This window comes from Dasypus novemcinctus, chromosome 4 (assembly GCF_030445035.2).
Source record: "Dasypus novemcinctus isolate mDasNov1 chromosome 4, mDasNov1.1.hap2, whole genome shotgun sequence".
Lineage (NCBI taxonomy): Eukaryota > Metazoa > Chordata > Mammalia > Cingulata > Dasypodidae > Dasypus > Dasypus novemcinctus.
In genome coordinates, this window is record NC_080676.1 from 28,670,996 (window position 1) to 28,688,199 (window position 17,204).

General features: G+C 34.6%; 1 protein-coding gene and 1 non-coding gene across 4 annotated transcripts in view; one reads left to right on the forward strand and one right to left on the reverse strand.

Moving 5' to 3' along the window:
- Positions 1–17,204, forward strand: part of RSRC1 (arginine and serine rich coiled-coil 1) — a 461,399-nt gene that overhangs the window by 304,806 nt on the left and 139,389 nt on the right. The gene's annotated exons all lie outside the window — the stretch shown is intronic.
- LOC111763192 (U6 spliceosomal RNA) lies at positions 2,739–2,844 on the reverse strand. Its single transcript, XR_002796108.1, has one exon. It is a non-coding gene; the product is annotated as a U6 spliceosomal RNA (small nuclear RNA).

Here is a 17,204-nt window from a genome sequence, read left to right on the forward strand (position 1 = left end):
GATTGGTATTGTTTTAGTAAAAAAGCAAAGAAGGAGCCTTTTAGGCCTAGGGAATCATAACAGATAAAAATAATGTCTACACATATTGAGCAATTATGTGCCAAGCCGTCTTGTAAATCCTACACATGTATTATCATTGTTAATCTTGACAAGAACCCTGTGAGTGGATGTTATTCCTGTTTTATAGATGAGGAAACTATGACCCACTGAAATGAAGTAACTTTCCAAAGATTACATAGCTAGAAACCTAGGCCTTTACTCCATATAATGAACAAAGATTCAAGGTGCTGCATGGTTTCTTAAGGAGGGGAAAGGAGACTGGTGTGACTTCTTTCTAAGGTCAGCAGTTCTCAGCCCTGTAGGACCCACCATTGCCTTTTTTAACAAATATTCTGCAGCACTCCTTTTTCTGTTCTGAAATAAAATTTATAGATAACATAACTTATCTCCACACATAATTTTTTAAAAAGTCAGTACAGTTTTCTCACTGTGCTCTAAGGGAGAAATGAAAGTAATTTGTAATAAAATATTTCAATTTAGTTAAAAACTGGGCATAGCTATATAAAAAAACACATAATGAAGTAGTTAGACATTAACACTTGCTTTTAATGAATAAGTTTGTATTTAATAATTTAAAGAGATCAGAAACTATTCCACATAAACTGCATGGGAAAAAAGAAGAGCAAAATGTTCAGATGAATAATAAAGTAAAACATTATTATTTACTTGCAAAATGTTTACCTGTCTTGGGAAGTGGACGTGACTCAACTGATAGAGTGTCCACCGACCATATGGAGGGTCCAGGGTTCGATCCCCAGGGCCTCCTGACCCATGTGGTAAGCTGGCCCACAAGCAGAGCAAGGAGTGTTGTGCCATGCAGGGGCGCCCCCATGTAGGGGAACCCCACATGTAGGGGTGCCCACACATAAGGAGTGTGCACTGCAAGGAGAGCCGCCCTGCGTGGGAAAAAAAAAAAAAGCACAACCCACCCAGGAGTGGTGCCGCACACATGGAGAACTGACACAGCAAGATGATGCAACAAAAAAGAAACCCAATTTCTCGATGCCACTGAGGAAGCAAATTAACACAGGAGAACACACAGTGAATGGACACAGAAAGCAGATAACAGGGTGGGGGAAAGGGGAGAGAAATAAATAAAAAATAAAAATAAATGTTTACCCATCTTAATGATCGTATTGCTTCATTTGAAAATAAAATGTTTTCGGCATAATAGGTACATTGACAATGATTAAGTCTGGGTGAAGCAATAAAACCTAATTTCAAATATTCAGCTAAATATTGTTATAAATATATACAAATTAATGCAGCAGCTATAACTGCAGATTTATATTGGTATGTCGTATCGTGGCAACTCATAAACCATGTATGACATTGTCCTTGGTAAGTCATCTTCTAATATAGTGTTCAACTTTTATAAAGTTTATTTTTTAATTTCATAAGTGATCTTTAGTTTATTGAAGGGATTTGCCAAGGGGTTGCTTCTGGGAGCCAGATCTCCAAGTACAGCTGCTTAAAAATATATATATATATAAATTAGAGAAGTTGTGAACTTACAAAATAATCATGTACAATGTGCAGAATTCCGGTACAACACCCTTCTACCAACACATTATGTTGTTATGGAACATTTGTTACAGATGAGAGAATATCACCAAACTATTACCACTAACTATGGTCTATAGCGTATAAATGGTATGTTTTTCCATACCCCTATTATTAACACTACCGTTTTTGAAATCGCTGCAAGAATATTACAATATTGCTGTTAACTATAATCCATAAGATATATTAATTATATTTTTCCCGTGTACTTCCATATTCTTATCACATTGACATAGTGATGTACATTTGTTTCTAGTTCATAGAAGAATATTCTTGTATTTCTACTATTAACCACCATCCTTATCCACCTCTGGGTTCATTATTTTATTCAAGTCCTAGATTATTCCTAGCTTTCTTTCAATTGACACATTCCTAGACTACCCCTTTCAGCCCCAGTCCCATTTATAAACCAGCTGTGTTAGTTTTACTCACTACAATATGTTACCATCAAATCTATTTCCACACTTTTACAGTTAAGCTAATTAAAAAGTCTGCATACGTTAAATACTGGTACCCCTTCTCAGCCCTCGTCCTATCTCCTAGTAACCTATACTCTTTAACTCTATGTTTTATTCTTCATATTTAGTTCATATTAGTGAGACCATACAATATTTGTTCTTTTGTCTCTGGCTTATTTCACTCAACATCTTCAAGGTTCATCTAAGTTATCATATATGTCCCAATTTAATTTCTTCTTATAGCAGCATTATATTCCATCTTACATATATTACATTTTGTTTATCCATTCATGAGTTGATGGACACTGGTTGTTTCCAGCTTTTGAAAGTTGTGAATAATGCCACTGCAAACACTGTTTTCAGTCTTCTGGATGTATTCTTAATAGAGGGATTGCCGGATCATATGGCAGTTCTATATTTAGCTTCCTGAGGAACCGCCAAACTGTCTTCTACAGAGGTTGTGCCATTTTACATTCCCACCGACAGGGAAGAGGTGTTCCTTTTTCTCCACATCCCTTCCAAGACTTAATGTTTGTTTGTTTTTTTAATTAATGGCCATTCTGTGTGGTGTTAGATGATATCTCGTTGTTTTGATTTGCATTTCCCTAATAGTTAGTGACGTTGAACACTTTTCTTGTGCTTTTTTGCCATTTGTCTAAAAATATGCAACGCTTCATGAATTTGCCGTCATCCTTGTGCAGGGGCCATGCTAATCTTCTCTGTATTATTCCAATTTTAGTATATGTGCTGCCAAAGCGAGCACTCAACTCTTATAAAGTTTTGAATCAAAGAATGACTTTCTCTTGATATACTCAGTAGTTGCATCCTAGAATATTCAGTATGAGTTTAAATCATGCTAAAAAAACCCCTTTGTATTTATATACAATTAAGTTACATATTCAAATCATTCTAAAAGGGTTTTTCACTTACATGTCTGTCTGTCAGGACTTTCAAAAGTCATGTAGGACATGGGGCACTTCTTTGTAGAGTAATGCAGGGCATCTAGAATCCTTGGCCTGTGACTGCTTCGTGTTATTTGTCTCTACTAGTCTCACCAACTATAAACACCATTCCAAATTTCCAAAGTGCCCTAGGGACAAAAACTGCACTTATTGAGAACCGCTGTTCTAGACTTTCCTTTGTTTCCACCTAGAAAAATATCTTGATGTGATCTGATAAATATACATAAGCAGAATTTCTTCAGACAATGGACTTGAATAGCAGTCTTACTGTGACATAACTCAGAGGAGTGATTAAGGGATGGGAATTTCAGAATCCATGACCAGAAGTGGAGAGATTTCCCTCTCTCTTTTTAATCTCCTTCCATTATAGGACAGTTGAAAAGGTGTTGACCTAGACCATTATGTGCCTCAGGGCCCAGGGCCAAGTGATGAACAGTACCAAAAGGAAAATACTGTACTAAAAGTCATCCCATGGAGGACCAGTGAATTCAAAGCTTTAAAAGTGAGCCTAGTAGAGCAGAGCCTGGTCAGAGTCAGGTTTACCTTGTACAACCATAGCTGGTGGTCTTGGACCTGATCAGAACCTTATCTGAATGAGAGAAGTAGACAACCAAGAAGGTTGGAGTGAGAGCAGCATGTGTCCATGTTGTGGCAGTTGATATTTAACAGTTTACATAACAATGACAACAAATCAAAAAAGGTGTCAAATTGAAAATAAGTACCTGAATGTATGACAGTATTAACAAGTATGTATCACTTTTTGTGGTAGCTATTTTATTCTGTGGTTCTATTTTGTTTTGTTTTTAAGAGAGGGTAGAGATCGTCTCTAAAGTATTTTAATTCCTGTTAGAGAAACAAGCATCTGTGATATTTGTTCACACCAAGGGAAAGAACAATCCTCTGAAGGAATGGACCCAGATGAGTAAATTGAGCTACTGGAATTTGCTAGCTGTCTGAGACAAGCTTACATCGTATTTTCAGATCTATATCTTCAGCAGTAAGTCCTCCTTTACTCTCTATTGATCCTAACTAAATATGAAGATGATAAGGGACCAGCTCATGGAACATGCATCTCCACAGAGAATTGACAGTTCTGTTAGTTACACACATGCTATAATAGCAACACATGCAGTCAGGAACTCCCTATAGCAAGGCTGTAGTGGGGAGGAATGACTAGGATAGTAAAATTGACCTTAAAATGTCTGAAGGACCAGAAGTATGACAGTAGGAATCTGACACCACTTTCACCTATAGTTTACATGCACGTTGTAAAGAAAAGAAAGCAATAAGGGCTAAGCTATATTGAGTGCTAAGCATCCGTTATTGCACTAATCATTCTACTTGGATTATTGCATTTTAATTTTCATAGTCACCATGTGAAAGAGGTACTGTTATTAACTACTACTTACATATGCAAGAAAACAAAGGTTTAGATAGGTCAAACATCTAGTAAATAATGGTGGTAAACCATGTAATGCCTGTACTTTTACCCATAGCACTGTTCTTAGTCTGTACTCATATTATTTTGTCTATTCAAAAAGTTATTTAAAGATTAGAGACCTAGTATGTCTAAATTCTGATTTGCTGGTTTATATAAAATAATAAACATTCACACTGGAACTTGATTCTCCTTTGTTTTAGAATGTTTTGATTAACCAATCTAGAAAATAATGGAATTTTGAAGAGTCACGTAATGGAAGGTTTTTACCTTGGCCGCTAGTCATAACATAGCTTATATCCTATCTGTATGAACTAGTGACATGGGGAGTATGGCAGTTTGATATTATTTATGAATTCCAAAAAGATTGAATATGATTGTAAACTAGCCTGTTCCTCTGGTAATGATACCCTTAGACTGATTTAAATTCAAAGGCTTTAAGTTAACCTGATTAAATCAAGATTAGAGCGACTCAGTTTGAGTCCCTGCCCCCTTTGTGGGTTATTAAAGGGATACTCACTCAAGGAGAACATAGAAAAAGAGATACACAGAGGAAGAGAGAGAACTCAGTAGACACAGAAGAGAAGGGAGCTTTGGTCCTGCAGCCCCCAGGAGAGATGAGCCATTCGCCTGATAATTTGCAGCTGAAGATAACAGCCCTGAGCAGCTGAGAAGACCTGGAAAGAAACGAGCCCTCTGGCCTTCAACTGAGATCAGAAGAAGCTGGGCCCCTGGAGCCTTAGGAGAAAGAGGAAGGCTGGACCCTTGCAGAGCTCGGCAACCATCTTGCTTCAACACGTAGCAATAGGCTTTGAAAAATAACCTTGAGTTGGACTCTTTAGGGACTTGTAACTGTTTACTTTTACCCAAATAAATACCCTTTATAAAAGCCAACAGATTTCTGCTCCTTTGCATCAGCACCCCTTTTGGCTGACTAATACTGGGAGATTGATTTTCATTTTATCTTTACATTATATTGTTTTTTATATCCAAGATAGAAAAACCATTTGACCTAAGATTCAGAGTCATTTTTGCTAGTGAGTTGGCAATGCCTACCAAAACTTAAATGACCCAGCATTCCATTTCTAGTATTACATTCTACAGAAATATCAGTATATCTCAAACATACATAGAAGGATGTTTATCAAAAGCATTGTTTACTGTAGTGAAAAATTAGTCACAAGTTCAATGCTTTGTAATAGAAATAGTAGCAAAAAATTACTGCTATGAATCACACAGTCTTTCTTTCAAACCTTCAAATTGAACTTGCTCTTTCTCTCTCCCCTCTCTCTGTTATACATCTCTCTCTCCTCTGCATAACTGACTCATATAAGGGGTCTCATCTTAAATGTCATTCCCTTGGATAAAAAACTAGTTTGAATTGAGATTTTGAAATTGGTAAGGAATTCTAGAGAAGGGAGAAGCTCAGGGATAGTATAGGTTCAGAGATAGGATAAGGGGACAGTGGGTTTGGGTATGGATTGGTACTCAGCTACTGGGTAAAGCTCAGGAATGGCATATGTTTATCAGATGTCATGGTACCTGTGAACTGGAGGTGGGGGAGGACAGTGAATGTTAGGCGTTCAGCCAGGCTTTCTAGAGCAAGAGTAAGGAGGCAAGAGATGATACTCAAGGGGGAGCATCAGTCTGTGGGATGTATTAAAACTTGGGGTGGGGGTTTGTACAAGACTTCAATTGAGAGAGAATCATGGGTATGATGATGATGACAGAAAGTTCTCACCTCCTCAGAGAAGCCTTCCCTGGCTTTTGTCATCTATAGCAGATATCCCTCTCCCCATTGATTGTCACAACCTAATTATTTCATTAGTTTGTTTATGGTTGTGAAGGTTGAGATCCTGTCTTATTAAATATTATATCCCCAGCCCCTAGCACAGTACTGGACACATGGTAAGTGTTCAGTAAATATTTGTATGTCTTGACATAGAAGGATATCTATGATACATTGTTGGTTGGCAGTATTAATTATCAGGATAGTATCAATAGCATGATCACAATTTTTGAAATAAAAAGCTATATATTTATGTATATGTACTTATTTTTCTGTGTGTATAGTGTATATATACATATATATTTAAATGCACTTAGAGAATTCTAGGTTTGAGTGTTCACCATGTTTCAGGTACTTTTAAATCTTTGTATGGATTGTATAATTTAATCCTTACTGTAGTGCTATGAGATAAATACTACCATAATCCCCATTTTATAGTTAGGAGAACTGAGGCATAGAAGTGGTAAAGTACTTGCCTGGGGTCACATAGCTGATAAGGGTTACAGCTGGGATTAACAACATGTGGCTATTTAAAATTAAATTCTTTAAAATCAAAATTAAATTAAATAGTCAGTTCCTTAGTCACACTATTCATATTTTAAGTGCTCAGTAGATCAGTGTGGGTAGTAGCGATCTTATTTGAGCAGTGTAGATATCACTGTAGAAAGTTCTATCAGATGTCTGTCTCTGGAGTCTTTTCTTACCCATTGTGTAACATTGGGTAAGCCTCCTCAAATGTCAAGCTCTGGATCAGCTATCCCTGTGAAATGGGAGAAAGGGCAGAAATTGTCAGAGTTTACTTTATACACTTCTATATAAGTTCATTATTTTCCTCCAATAAGCAAATATATTTTTGGAATTTAAAAAACCATGTAGTCAAATAGTCTTCCTTGAAAAATAGAGTAAACAGAACAGAGAAAATATAGGTAAAGGATAACCACAATTAATTTACTAATCTTATTCTGGTAGAACACCAAGGAGATATTTCATGAGATTTGTCATCAAGTACTAGAATTTACCTTTTGTAAGTATGTGCTATAGAGTCGTATACATGGCTAACATGTCTGATGAGTCTTGTCTGATATTTGAGTTTTAAGAGAAAGAGAAAAGCAGCCCAGAAATCATCACTAGAGTACACTTTGCCTGCTAACTACCCACAGCCTTCCTTCAGTCCCACTGGTCGGATAATCTGTTTTTCCAAGCCAGCACCACAAAATAGCTCCCCTCATCGTTTAATAGTTTGTTTATTCATTTATTCATTTACTTATTGGAATGGGAAAGAAAAAGGAGTCTGGATGAAGTGTAGATTGCAAGAGAACTTAAAAGAAAGTGAAAAAGAACCTACATAATCTCAGTATTCTCTTTTACTACCCAAACTTAAGATCAGCATCCATAACTGCTTTTTTGTTAGCAAATGCTGGCATTTAGTACACTTAAGTGTCTAGATTCCAGAAGCATCTTTTCTGACTCACCTTAGATTTCCCTTCAAGTAAAGAAAAAGTGATATGTAAAATGTTTGTGTTTACTAATTGCATATTATAAATACAGATATGAAGCCCTACTGAAAAATATATGATAAGGTCTTGGGCCAGTTCACAGAAACAAATTACCTTAAATTTCAGTTAAAATAAGATCGTGGCTTGCTGAATTGCAGATCCAGTGAAATTTACCTAACCCTTCCCCGTGTGTAAGATAGCATGATCATACTGAATATGTGAAAATGAACCATTCAGACCCCCTTTCTGAAGGTACTCATTGTTTAATGGTATAATTTGATATATGGCTTGGAGAAAAGGGAGTAGTAGGGAGAGTTTAGGAAGAATGAACATACGAGGTGATGCCAGAGCTGGGTATTGAAGGCAGAAAGGAGTTCGCCAGGGAGGCTTATTGGAGTTATCTACTTTAAGTAACTGTAGCTCTAGTTTAATTGTTTCAATGCTTCCATCATTCACCTGACATTTGCTGACAATATTTGACCATTTAATTTCTTCCCCAATCAGAGAACATCTTACTAACACTGAAAGCTTTTTTGTTTTCAGCCTTCTACTCTGCTTATATTTGAGTCTTTGACAGCAGGACATTTTAGGTTAAACAGACCCTCATCAGGCTACTTTTATAAACCTTGTATATCCATATTAATACAGACAGTGATCTGTAGAGAGAGGGGAAGTATAGGCACAGTGTAATAGATATTCAAAAATATAAGATAAGCATATCTTTAAAGATTTCCTTTAAATGTTTAATATTTATATAATTGTTAGGCTGTCAAGTGAGTGACTTCAAGAGTTCTATTATGTGTTCCTTAAATTTTTAAAAGAACTTTAGTAGAATATTTTCCATATAATTAGTCCAGTAGCTCAAAAATCAGAAAATTATAACTACCAGGGCAGATGGCCCCTCTTTGGAAATGGTGTTTATGTGTGATGAATCTGGACTCAGATGGGATCTCCCTTCATAAGACTTTCATGCTAATGTGCTGGAGGTGCAGTTAATGTTGGGGTTTAAGATATATTTAGGGGATTTGAATCTCTGGACTGACAATGTGATAGCCAGGTCCTGAGCCTCAACAGACTCCAGCACCTACAATCTGATTTATTGGACTTACCACACTCAGCTAAGATGGAGTTGAAGAAGGACAATCACCACACCATGGAGCCTAGAGTGATTACAACTGAAAATGGGAGGATTGCATCCAGCATCCATGTGGAATCTGAGCCTCCTCTTGACATAGAGGTGCAATGGACACAACCAATCCAATGTCCACATAGAAGAGGTGGCATTGGATTGGGAAAAGTGGACATGGTGGACGATGGGTATGGGGAAAGGCAGGAAGAGATGAGAGGTGGAGGCGTCTTTGGGACATGGAGCTGCCCTGGATGGTGCCTCAGAGGTAATCACCGGACATTGTAAATCCTCACAGGGCCCACTGGATGGAATGGAGGAGAGTATGGGCCATGATGTGGACCATTGTCTATGAGGTGCAGAGGTGCCCAAAGATGTACTTACCAAATCCAATGGATGTGTCATGATGATGGGAATGAGTGTTGTTGGGGGGGGGAGAGGGGGGGTGGGGGGGTGGGGTTGAATGGGACCTCACATATATATATATTTTTAATGTAATATTATTACAAAGTCAATAAAAAAAAAAAAAAGAAAATTAGCAACATCATTTTATTTCTGTAAATCATTGGATATACTTTCAATTGTCCATTTTTCCAATGGACATTTTGAACGTTAATATCAGCTATGTTTCAATTCATTTTGAACATTAATATCAGCTATGTTTTAACAGTTTCTTTTTAAATTTGAATATATAAATTAAATAAAGAACATTTGCCCTTTGCTTACGCTCATACTTTTATCAAAGGCACGTGCTGCCAGGACCAATTAGTTATTATTTATACTCTTTTCTATTGTTTGTTCTCATTTGTTCAATCTAGATTTGCCTTTAAGCTGTCTGTACATATGTTATTGACATTTTCCTCAAAGACTCAAGCTAGAACCATATGATGAAATGAATAATAATCTCCAGCAGACACATTTACAGTATTCAGCTGTTGGTAGGTGAGTTTGCTGGGCTGGAACAAAATAAAGCCTAAAGCATTGTGTTAACTGTGCTGTTTATATGGGTGCTAATACACTTTGACTAAAACCCTCAATTACCAAGCATTTTTTGAGGCCTTACAAGACAGTCCCATGACGTTAATGGCATCTTTTTAACCTTTTTAACTTCTTGTTTCTCTGACAGAGCTCTACAGTAACATCAATGGGTTTGCCCTTGGCAAGCAAAAACTCATTTTGAGAGCATAATAGGTATTTGCTATTTAGATAACTGGCAATAAAATTTCTCTGAATGAGATTTTCCTGAGAAACTATAAACTGATTAAATTACTTTTTTTTAATGGACTGGAAAAGCATGTAATAATAGTTTGTTGCAGCTTTACCCCCAATGTTTTGCTTCCTTTTTTAGATACACAGAAGCAATCTGGTTTTGGTGAATTATGGGGGTTGGTAGAAATTATTCTTCATTGTACAGCTTATTCTCATTTTTTTCTCTAAAGAAAAAAAAATATTAAGTAGGTTATTTCTGTGAGGATAAGAAGGATGTGATCATCAGTAATATATCTGTTTACTTCAAACTTTATTTTGATCAGATTTAGCAGATGTTTTATATCTCTCAAGAGTTTTTTTCTCAAGAAATGCACCCAACCAAGTTATAAATGTGGAAAATCACCCTGGTTTTCTAGTTGACATCTTTGCTTAACTTATTTAAAATAAGTGTTAGTCAATAAATGATTTTCCCAATTGCTTTAAAACTAAAATTCTATACATTAATTTTCACTTGTATTAATTATGACTATATATGTGCTTATATTATATGAGCACTTTCACACATTTTTGTTTAATTATTATTAAATTTAGATCTTAGAAAATTCAACGTAGCAATTAAAGAGGTGAACTATCAAATTTCACATTAGTTTTGTTAGAAAAAAATTACTCAAAATAGGTTTCATTATTATAAAACTTGATTAAGGAGCATCTCAAAATTCTACTTAATATGAATTTTGTCAATAAATGTCTACTAAGAAAAACAATTTATGTTTCTTGATTTAAAAATGTGAAAACATACATAAAATGCATTTGGCAATTCATACTCTAAACATTTTTCTTTAAAGACAAATCCATTATGGTCCTTGGTGGTGACAGCTTGCAGAATATCTTTCAAGGCCATGAATTTTGTACAGAAGTACATCAAATTCAGAATTTTTATTGGCAGTCAGAATTTCATATTTGTTGCTATAATAAAATTGTGATTGAAATGGGACCTTGAGTATCCTGTGCTTACATGAAATACTTTGAATTTGAATATCACACGGATCCTAACTTCCTTTTCTCTTAAGCCTTTGGCACTGACACATCTATTGCTTGGCATTGTTTTTCATTATAGCAATTCTGTGCTATTGGCACCAATAGGTACAAAGGACACTAGACATGATAGTAAAGAAATAAAGAGAGAAACAATAATATTTGTCTTGCCTTCTGAATGATCGATTCCAGGTCACTGCCACAAACTATAAAATACTTCATAGTTTAGCTTTTATCGGTCACCTCTTTTGTTGTTGTGTTATTTTCTCCCTCTCTTCTCAGTGTTATAATAAATAAACATTAATGAAATATCATATAATAGATTGTCTAGTAAATGAAATTTGTTTTCAACTTGCCTGAGGAGAAAATTAAAGAGAAAATTGAGATTATTTTAAAATGAAGACTCATTCTCTTTAATATACAGTTTTATTTTAATTCTGGTAACACTGAAGTTATTGGTGAAACAGATTTACCAAAGTATAGCAAGGGTGTATTGAATATGCACTTCTGTTTAAGTTATTTGTTCTTTAGTAAATATAGTTTCACTACATTTTTCAGCTTGTTCAGTTTACTCCCACTCAGTTGGGTAATGAATACCATAGTCTTAAAAATATAAAAGATTTTTTTAATCAGTGTTTTCAATGGCTACTTCGCACAGATTTTATGCTAACCATTTAATGGTTTTCATGGAGTAAAGAAGTCATTAAAGAAAGATATCACTATGATTATTACTGAACTATAAATTGTTAAACATTAGCAGAGGAGGAAAAAATATAAAATTCCTGCATAAAATGTATCAATTTTAAAAATTCAATCTAACATTTTTTGCATATAGAAAAATTGCTTTATGTACCTATCAATTTTTATGAGAATTATGAATCTTTAGGTCTTTATTATTATTAATCAGAAAGTAGGAGAGTTTCTTGTTTTTTGAACCCCCATTTTCGATTGTGAATTTAATGCAGTTATCAGAATGTTTTGTCATTCAACAAAATACATACAAATATGAATTTTAATTAAATATTATGCTGTAATGATTAACTATGTTTAGACACACTTTTACAGTAATCCTCTGGTTTTCTATTTCCCCAAACTACCATGGTTCTTGTGTTAACTCTGTTCATTTTATGAACAGGTAAACATTTAGTATCTGCCATTCTTTTCAATATATAATACAGAACTTGAGGGCTAACCGAGTGCTGTTTCATAGCTCTGTTCAAGAGTCTGAACAATATTTTTGGCATGCAGTTCCTTTATTAAACAGTTCTTATATTGAATTTTCTCTCATTTAAAGCGATTTTCAATTTTAACATGAGGGAACTGGTATCATGGGTGAGGCTTTTACATGGAAACAAAGTAGCAGATTGAAGTGGTTTCAGGGCTTTAATCCCTTGGTAAATTAGCCAGCAGGCTAGCCTTTTCATAGATGTGCTAAACAACAGGTTGATGCCATTCGGGCATTAGCAATGAGTACCACCTGAGGGAATAGGAAATGAATAAGAAAAAAAGTAGAATTGGAAGAAGGCTTGGCTATTAGCTTTTCCTAGTTTGGGTAGCTAAAATAATACCCATCATTGTATCCAATATTTTAGATTTGCATATCCTCAAATTTACTTTATTCTCAAAATCCTCTAAATCAGAGAAAACATTGTTTTATTATTTATACATTCCTAAAATTTTACATGAAAACTCAATTGTAAATAACCTTATAAATATCTTCATGTTACTAATTTGTGCTTGCTCTTTTTTGAAGTGAGAGTGGGGCTTTCAAATTTGATTTCAGATTGCTAACCCTAATCAAGCAGAAGAAAACATTTTGAAATGGACATGTGTAGAATTAATAGGATTTAAAATATTTAAATAATCTTCTCTACTTGAAAACTATAAACGAATGTTTATAAGCTTTATAAAATTCCTTAAAATATTTTCACAATATTCTAATTACCTGAAAGAATATTGCATTATATATATTGTGCAATATAAATAATAACATCAATAAAAGATAATGGCCAGCAGAGTTTGGGAAACTTAGTAGGAAAAAATCATTTATTTAGACTTTAACCAAGGAGTGTGAGTTCATGTAAACTGAGAAGGATTTATCTAATCTCAGGAAGAGCAAGTTTTAAAATTATTCATTTTGCATATTATTTAAATTCCTACAGGTAATTGGTACCTTGATATTGATAAGTATTAGAATAATGCAACATTAAAAAAATTGATAAAGGACTGAAATCATTAAAATAACGTGCCATCCTATGAGGTCTTCTCTCTAGGCTTTTAATTTTTCATTTAGAAGGAGGGATTTTAAGGATCAATATGAAGATCTGTTGATAATATTATATTTAATTAGAGTAATCAAAAACCATGCTCAGAGCATGACACCTGCCAGGGAGAGCTTCAAAAAGATAGTAAGCAGCATGCATTAGAATCGTCTCTTTTGCTTGTCTATGAGCACTAATCTAGCGGAAGTCCCAAATGGGGCAGCTAGTCAGCTATTTTATTGACTTTGATCTGGTTTGGGGGGCAGTTTATTTTCCCATAATGCCACTGATCAATGATTTCCTTTCAGCAGTGATGTAATTAAAGGGCTTTAGTCGGCTTCTGCTGTGTTGCCTTGAAATTTATTATTCTGGAGATTTAAAGAAGATCGATAGGGTGCAGTGGCCCGATGTTTAGACCCGAGTAGGAGGACCCTACTGAGAGTATCAGGCATGCAGAAAACAAGGCTTCAGGATACAAACAAGATGCTTACCTGGGACCTTGAGCTGACCTATTCACAAAGATCCTGTAATAACCAGTAGCATTTTAGTACCTATTTTTATCATGGTCTCAAAACTACTTTGTCCTCTTTGTTATTGATTTTTAGAGTTTGTTTTAAAGCAGTTTAAATCAAATGTTTCTGTTGTCAAAGGAAGAATTTAAAATATGTAAACATATTTGTCAGAAACAGATTGTAAATGCCTTCATCATGAAATGGTAATAAAATATATTTTAAAGACTCACTAAGATGTAGTAAAAAACAAACAAACACCATTAATTTATTTTATGACTAAGTTAAGGATATAGTTTATTTTTATATGTGTAGAAATGTGTACACAATGATCAGTATTTCTAAGTGATCAAAATGTCCCGTAGAACTTACCACTAGATATTATGAATTGCATGACAACTTACATTATTTAATAAACTATTAAAATTTTCAGATATTACTTATAATTTGTAATGTCTGTATCCTGAGCTTCTTATTACTGTGTTTTAATGAAGTTAAGAAAAAATTTTTTAATGAAAAAAAAAGGAGACCTACTTAAATTCCCTAAACCATGTTCTGTATTGCTTCATTACTATTTGGAAGAAGAATGGAGAATGCATGAGAACCTTGACAGAGGGAGAATAGAATCCACTCTAGGAAAGCATGGATGCCAAGTGTCAGAGAACATGTAGAACCTAGATATGCTTCTCTATAATTCTATAATTCTTGTATAAATGGACTCATGTTAATAAGTCTGTTATTGTTGGAGGAGAAAGTAAATACCAAATACAAGACTTTATTACCCTGTATGACATTAATCAATGTTTAATCAAAGTAAACAGAATATTTACTTTAAAGGTAAAATATTCAGGTATTGATACTGTCTTGTAAAATGCTCTTTGGCAAAGGTTTAATATCTTACTGGTCTCCACAATAAAATCTGAGTTACATAATTTTAAAAATTCATATTTCATCACCAAATGCATTTGAAAATCCTGTATACTTCTTTTAAAGAATCTCAACATGCATTATTATATTTTAGATTTTAAGAATTCCTGAAGTGATCTTCTTTAACTTTGCTTAACACAGCATCTTCCATTCTTACTTGCCCCTATGTCAGAGATTTTGTGGGGCCCAGTTTGAAAACTGCAAGGGTTAGTGAAAACAGCCCTGAAAGGACAGAGATAAAATTCTGAATTATAATCCTGACTTTGCTGTTTTCATTGCCCATGTGATTTTGCACAAGTTAGCTATCATTGCCACTGTGTCTCAGCTTTCTTATCTGTGAAATGAGGAGATTGCATCAGAGAGGTTGGGATTGGTCAGAAAAGGATACTCCAACATCCCAAATTGCTTTTTCAAAGTAAGTATTCCACCAGGCCGTGCTGAGATTGATTTTAATGTTCAAATGCTTTAGTTACCTTGTTAACTGTGCCAGTATTAAAACTTACTTTCTCAACCTTATGATTTATTTACTTTTCACTTTTAGGGACTTTTACTCATCAAAGGCATGCTGAAAATATAGCAGTTATACTCAGAAATTAAAGAGTAGACATAAATACAATTTATCATTTTGCTAAATTTAGCCAACACAGGACTACTGAACCTTCTGATAAACGTGGCAAACCATCTAGCCAGAGAACTGAAGTGGTAATGCAGACACAGTCTGATAATTTGCTATTTGATAAACATTAACTAATTTATGAACATTGCTAAGAATATATGTCATAGCTAAGGAGTAAACAGAGGTGAATTGAAGAAAATGAAAAAATTAGAGATTTCTTTTATATTTTAATTATCTCCAATAATCATTTAGATTGAATTAAGGTATCTTGACTTCTTTTAGGAATGATGACCTAGTAAAAAATAATGCGCTTGAATTTAATATGTACAAGGCAAGAGGAGCTAGAGGGATACAAAAAGTCACATATCCTGCTAGCTGGAGCTTTACACATTAAGAGAAAACAAATGTAAAATATTATAAGACAAGTCAGAAGAAATGAGGTCTAGAAATTTGCTAGAGGAACAACTGAAGGTGAAAGGGTATAGTAGTTTGTTGTTATTTGCTTTATTTATTTCCTTTTTCTTTGTAGCACTCATTACTCCCTGACATTATATTTAATGCCTCCTTAGTTATTTAACATAAGACTTCCCTATTAGAAAGTAAATTCAGTAAGGATAGGGATTTCGCCTATTTGTTTAATAGTATCCCCCTTGGTAGAAGAGTGACTAGAGCGTCATAGGTGCTCCTGAAAGCATATAGGCTCCAGAAAGAGAGCTATGGCCTGCATCCAGAAAGAGAGAAGGTATATCTGAACTGCGCTCTAAGAAGATAACTTTAGGGGCAGTAGGTCAATGATGAGCTAATGGGATCATGAAAGCCAGAAATAGTACTTCGGGTATAAGAGAAATAAAAGAAGGCAAATGAAAATATTGTTTAGAAATTTACTAGTATAGGCTATAAAGATAATTGAGTGTAGAAGAGTTAAAACTAACAGATGGTATAGGAAACATAGAATGAACAGAATTGAGGGAGGATAAATTACATTTTGAGTATTGTTTGACTATGGCATGAATGTATGGATTTTATGTAAACAGTATTTGGAAAACAAGTAGGCCATGTTTTCATTCTGTGATCATTATGCTAATAAAGACTATCTTTCACACTTGTACTATGCTTAGAAACTTGATTCATTAACCAGATAATTGTCCTCCATACCTCAGATCTCTATTATTCAGTCTTAATCCATTAATAAGCTCCTTTTCAGTGTTCCCCTCTACCTAACTCCTAAGTTTTCGTAATGGAATGGTCCTTTTTCTTCCCTTTCTATCATCTCATCTTTTTTTTTTTTAACAAATCAGTTTTATTGATACATAATAATAAAGCATAAATCTACGCAAAGTTTACAATCAATGGCATTCAGTACAATCACACAGCTGTGCATTCATCACCACAGTCATTCTCATGGCATCTTCATTATTCCAGCAACAATAACAACAATACTAAAAGACAAAAGCCAAACAAACAAACAAACAAAACTCATCACCTCTTAATCGCTCCATGCTACCAATAGCCACTATTTGGTTTCCTTCTCTCTAGTTTATTTGTATTTATATTTTGTAAAAACCACCCAATACCACCCATATTCACATTTTCCATGAGGTTTCACTATATTCTGCAGTCCCAAATTACATATCTTAATTTTCCTTCTAGTAACATAACTCTCTCCAGGCCCTCTCTTTCAACCCCTGTCATGCCCACACAATAGCTCTGCTAGTAACAAGCAGCATGATTTGCTCTCAACATTTCCACTTATTT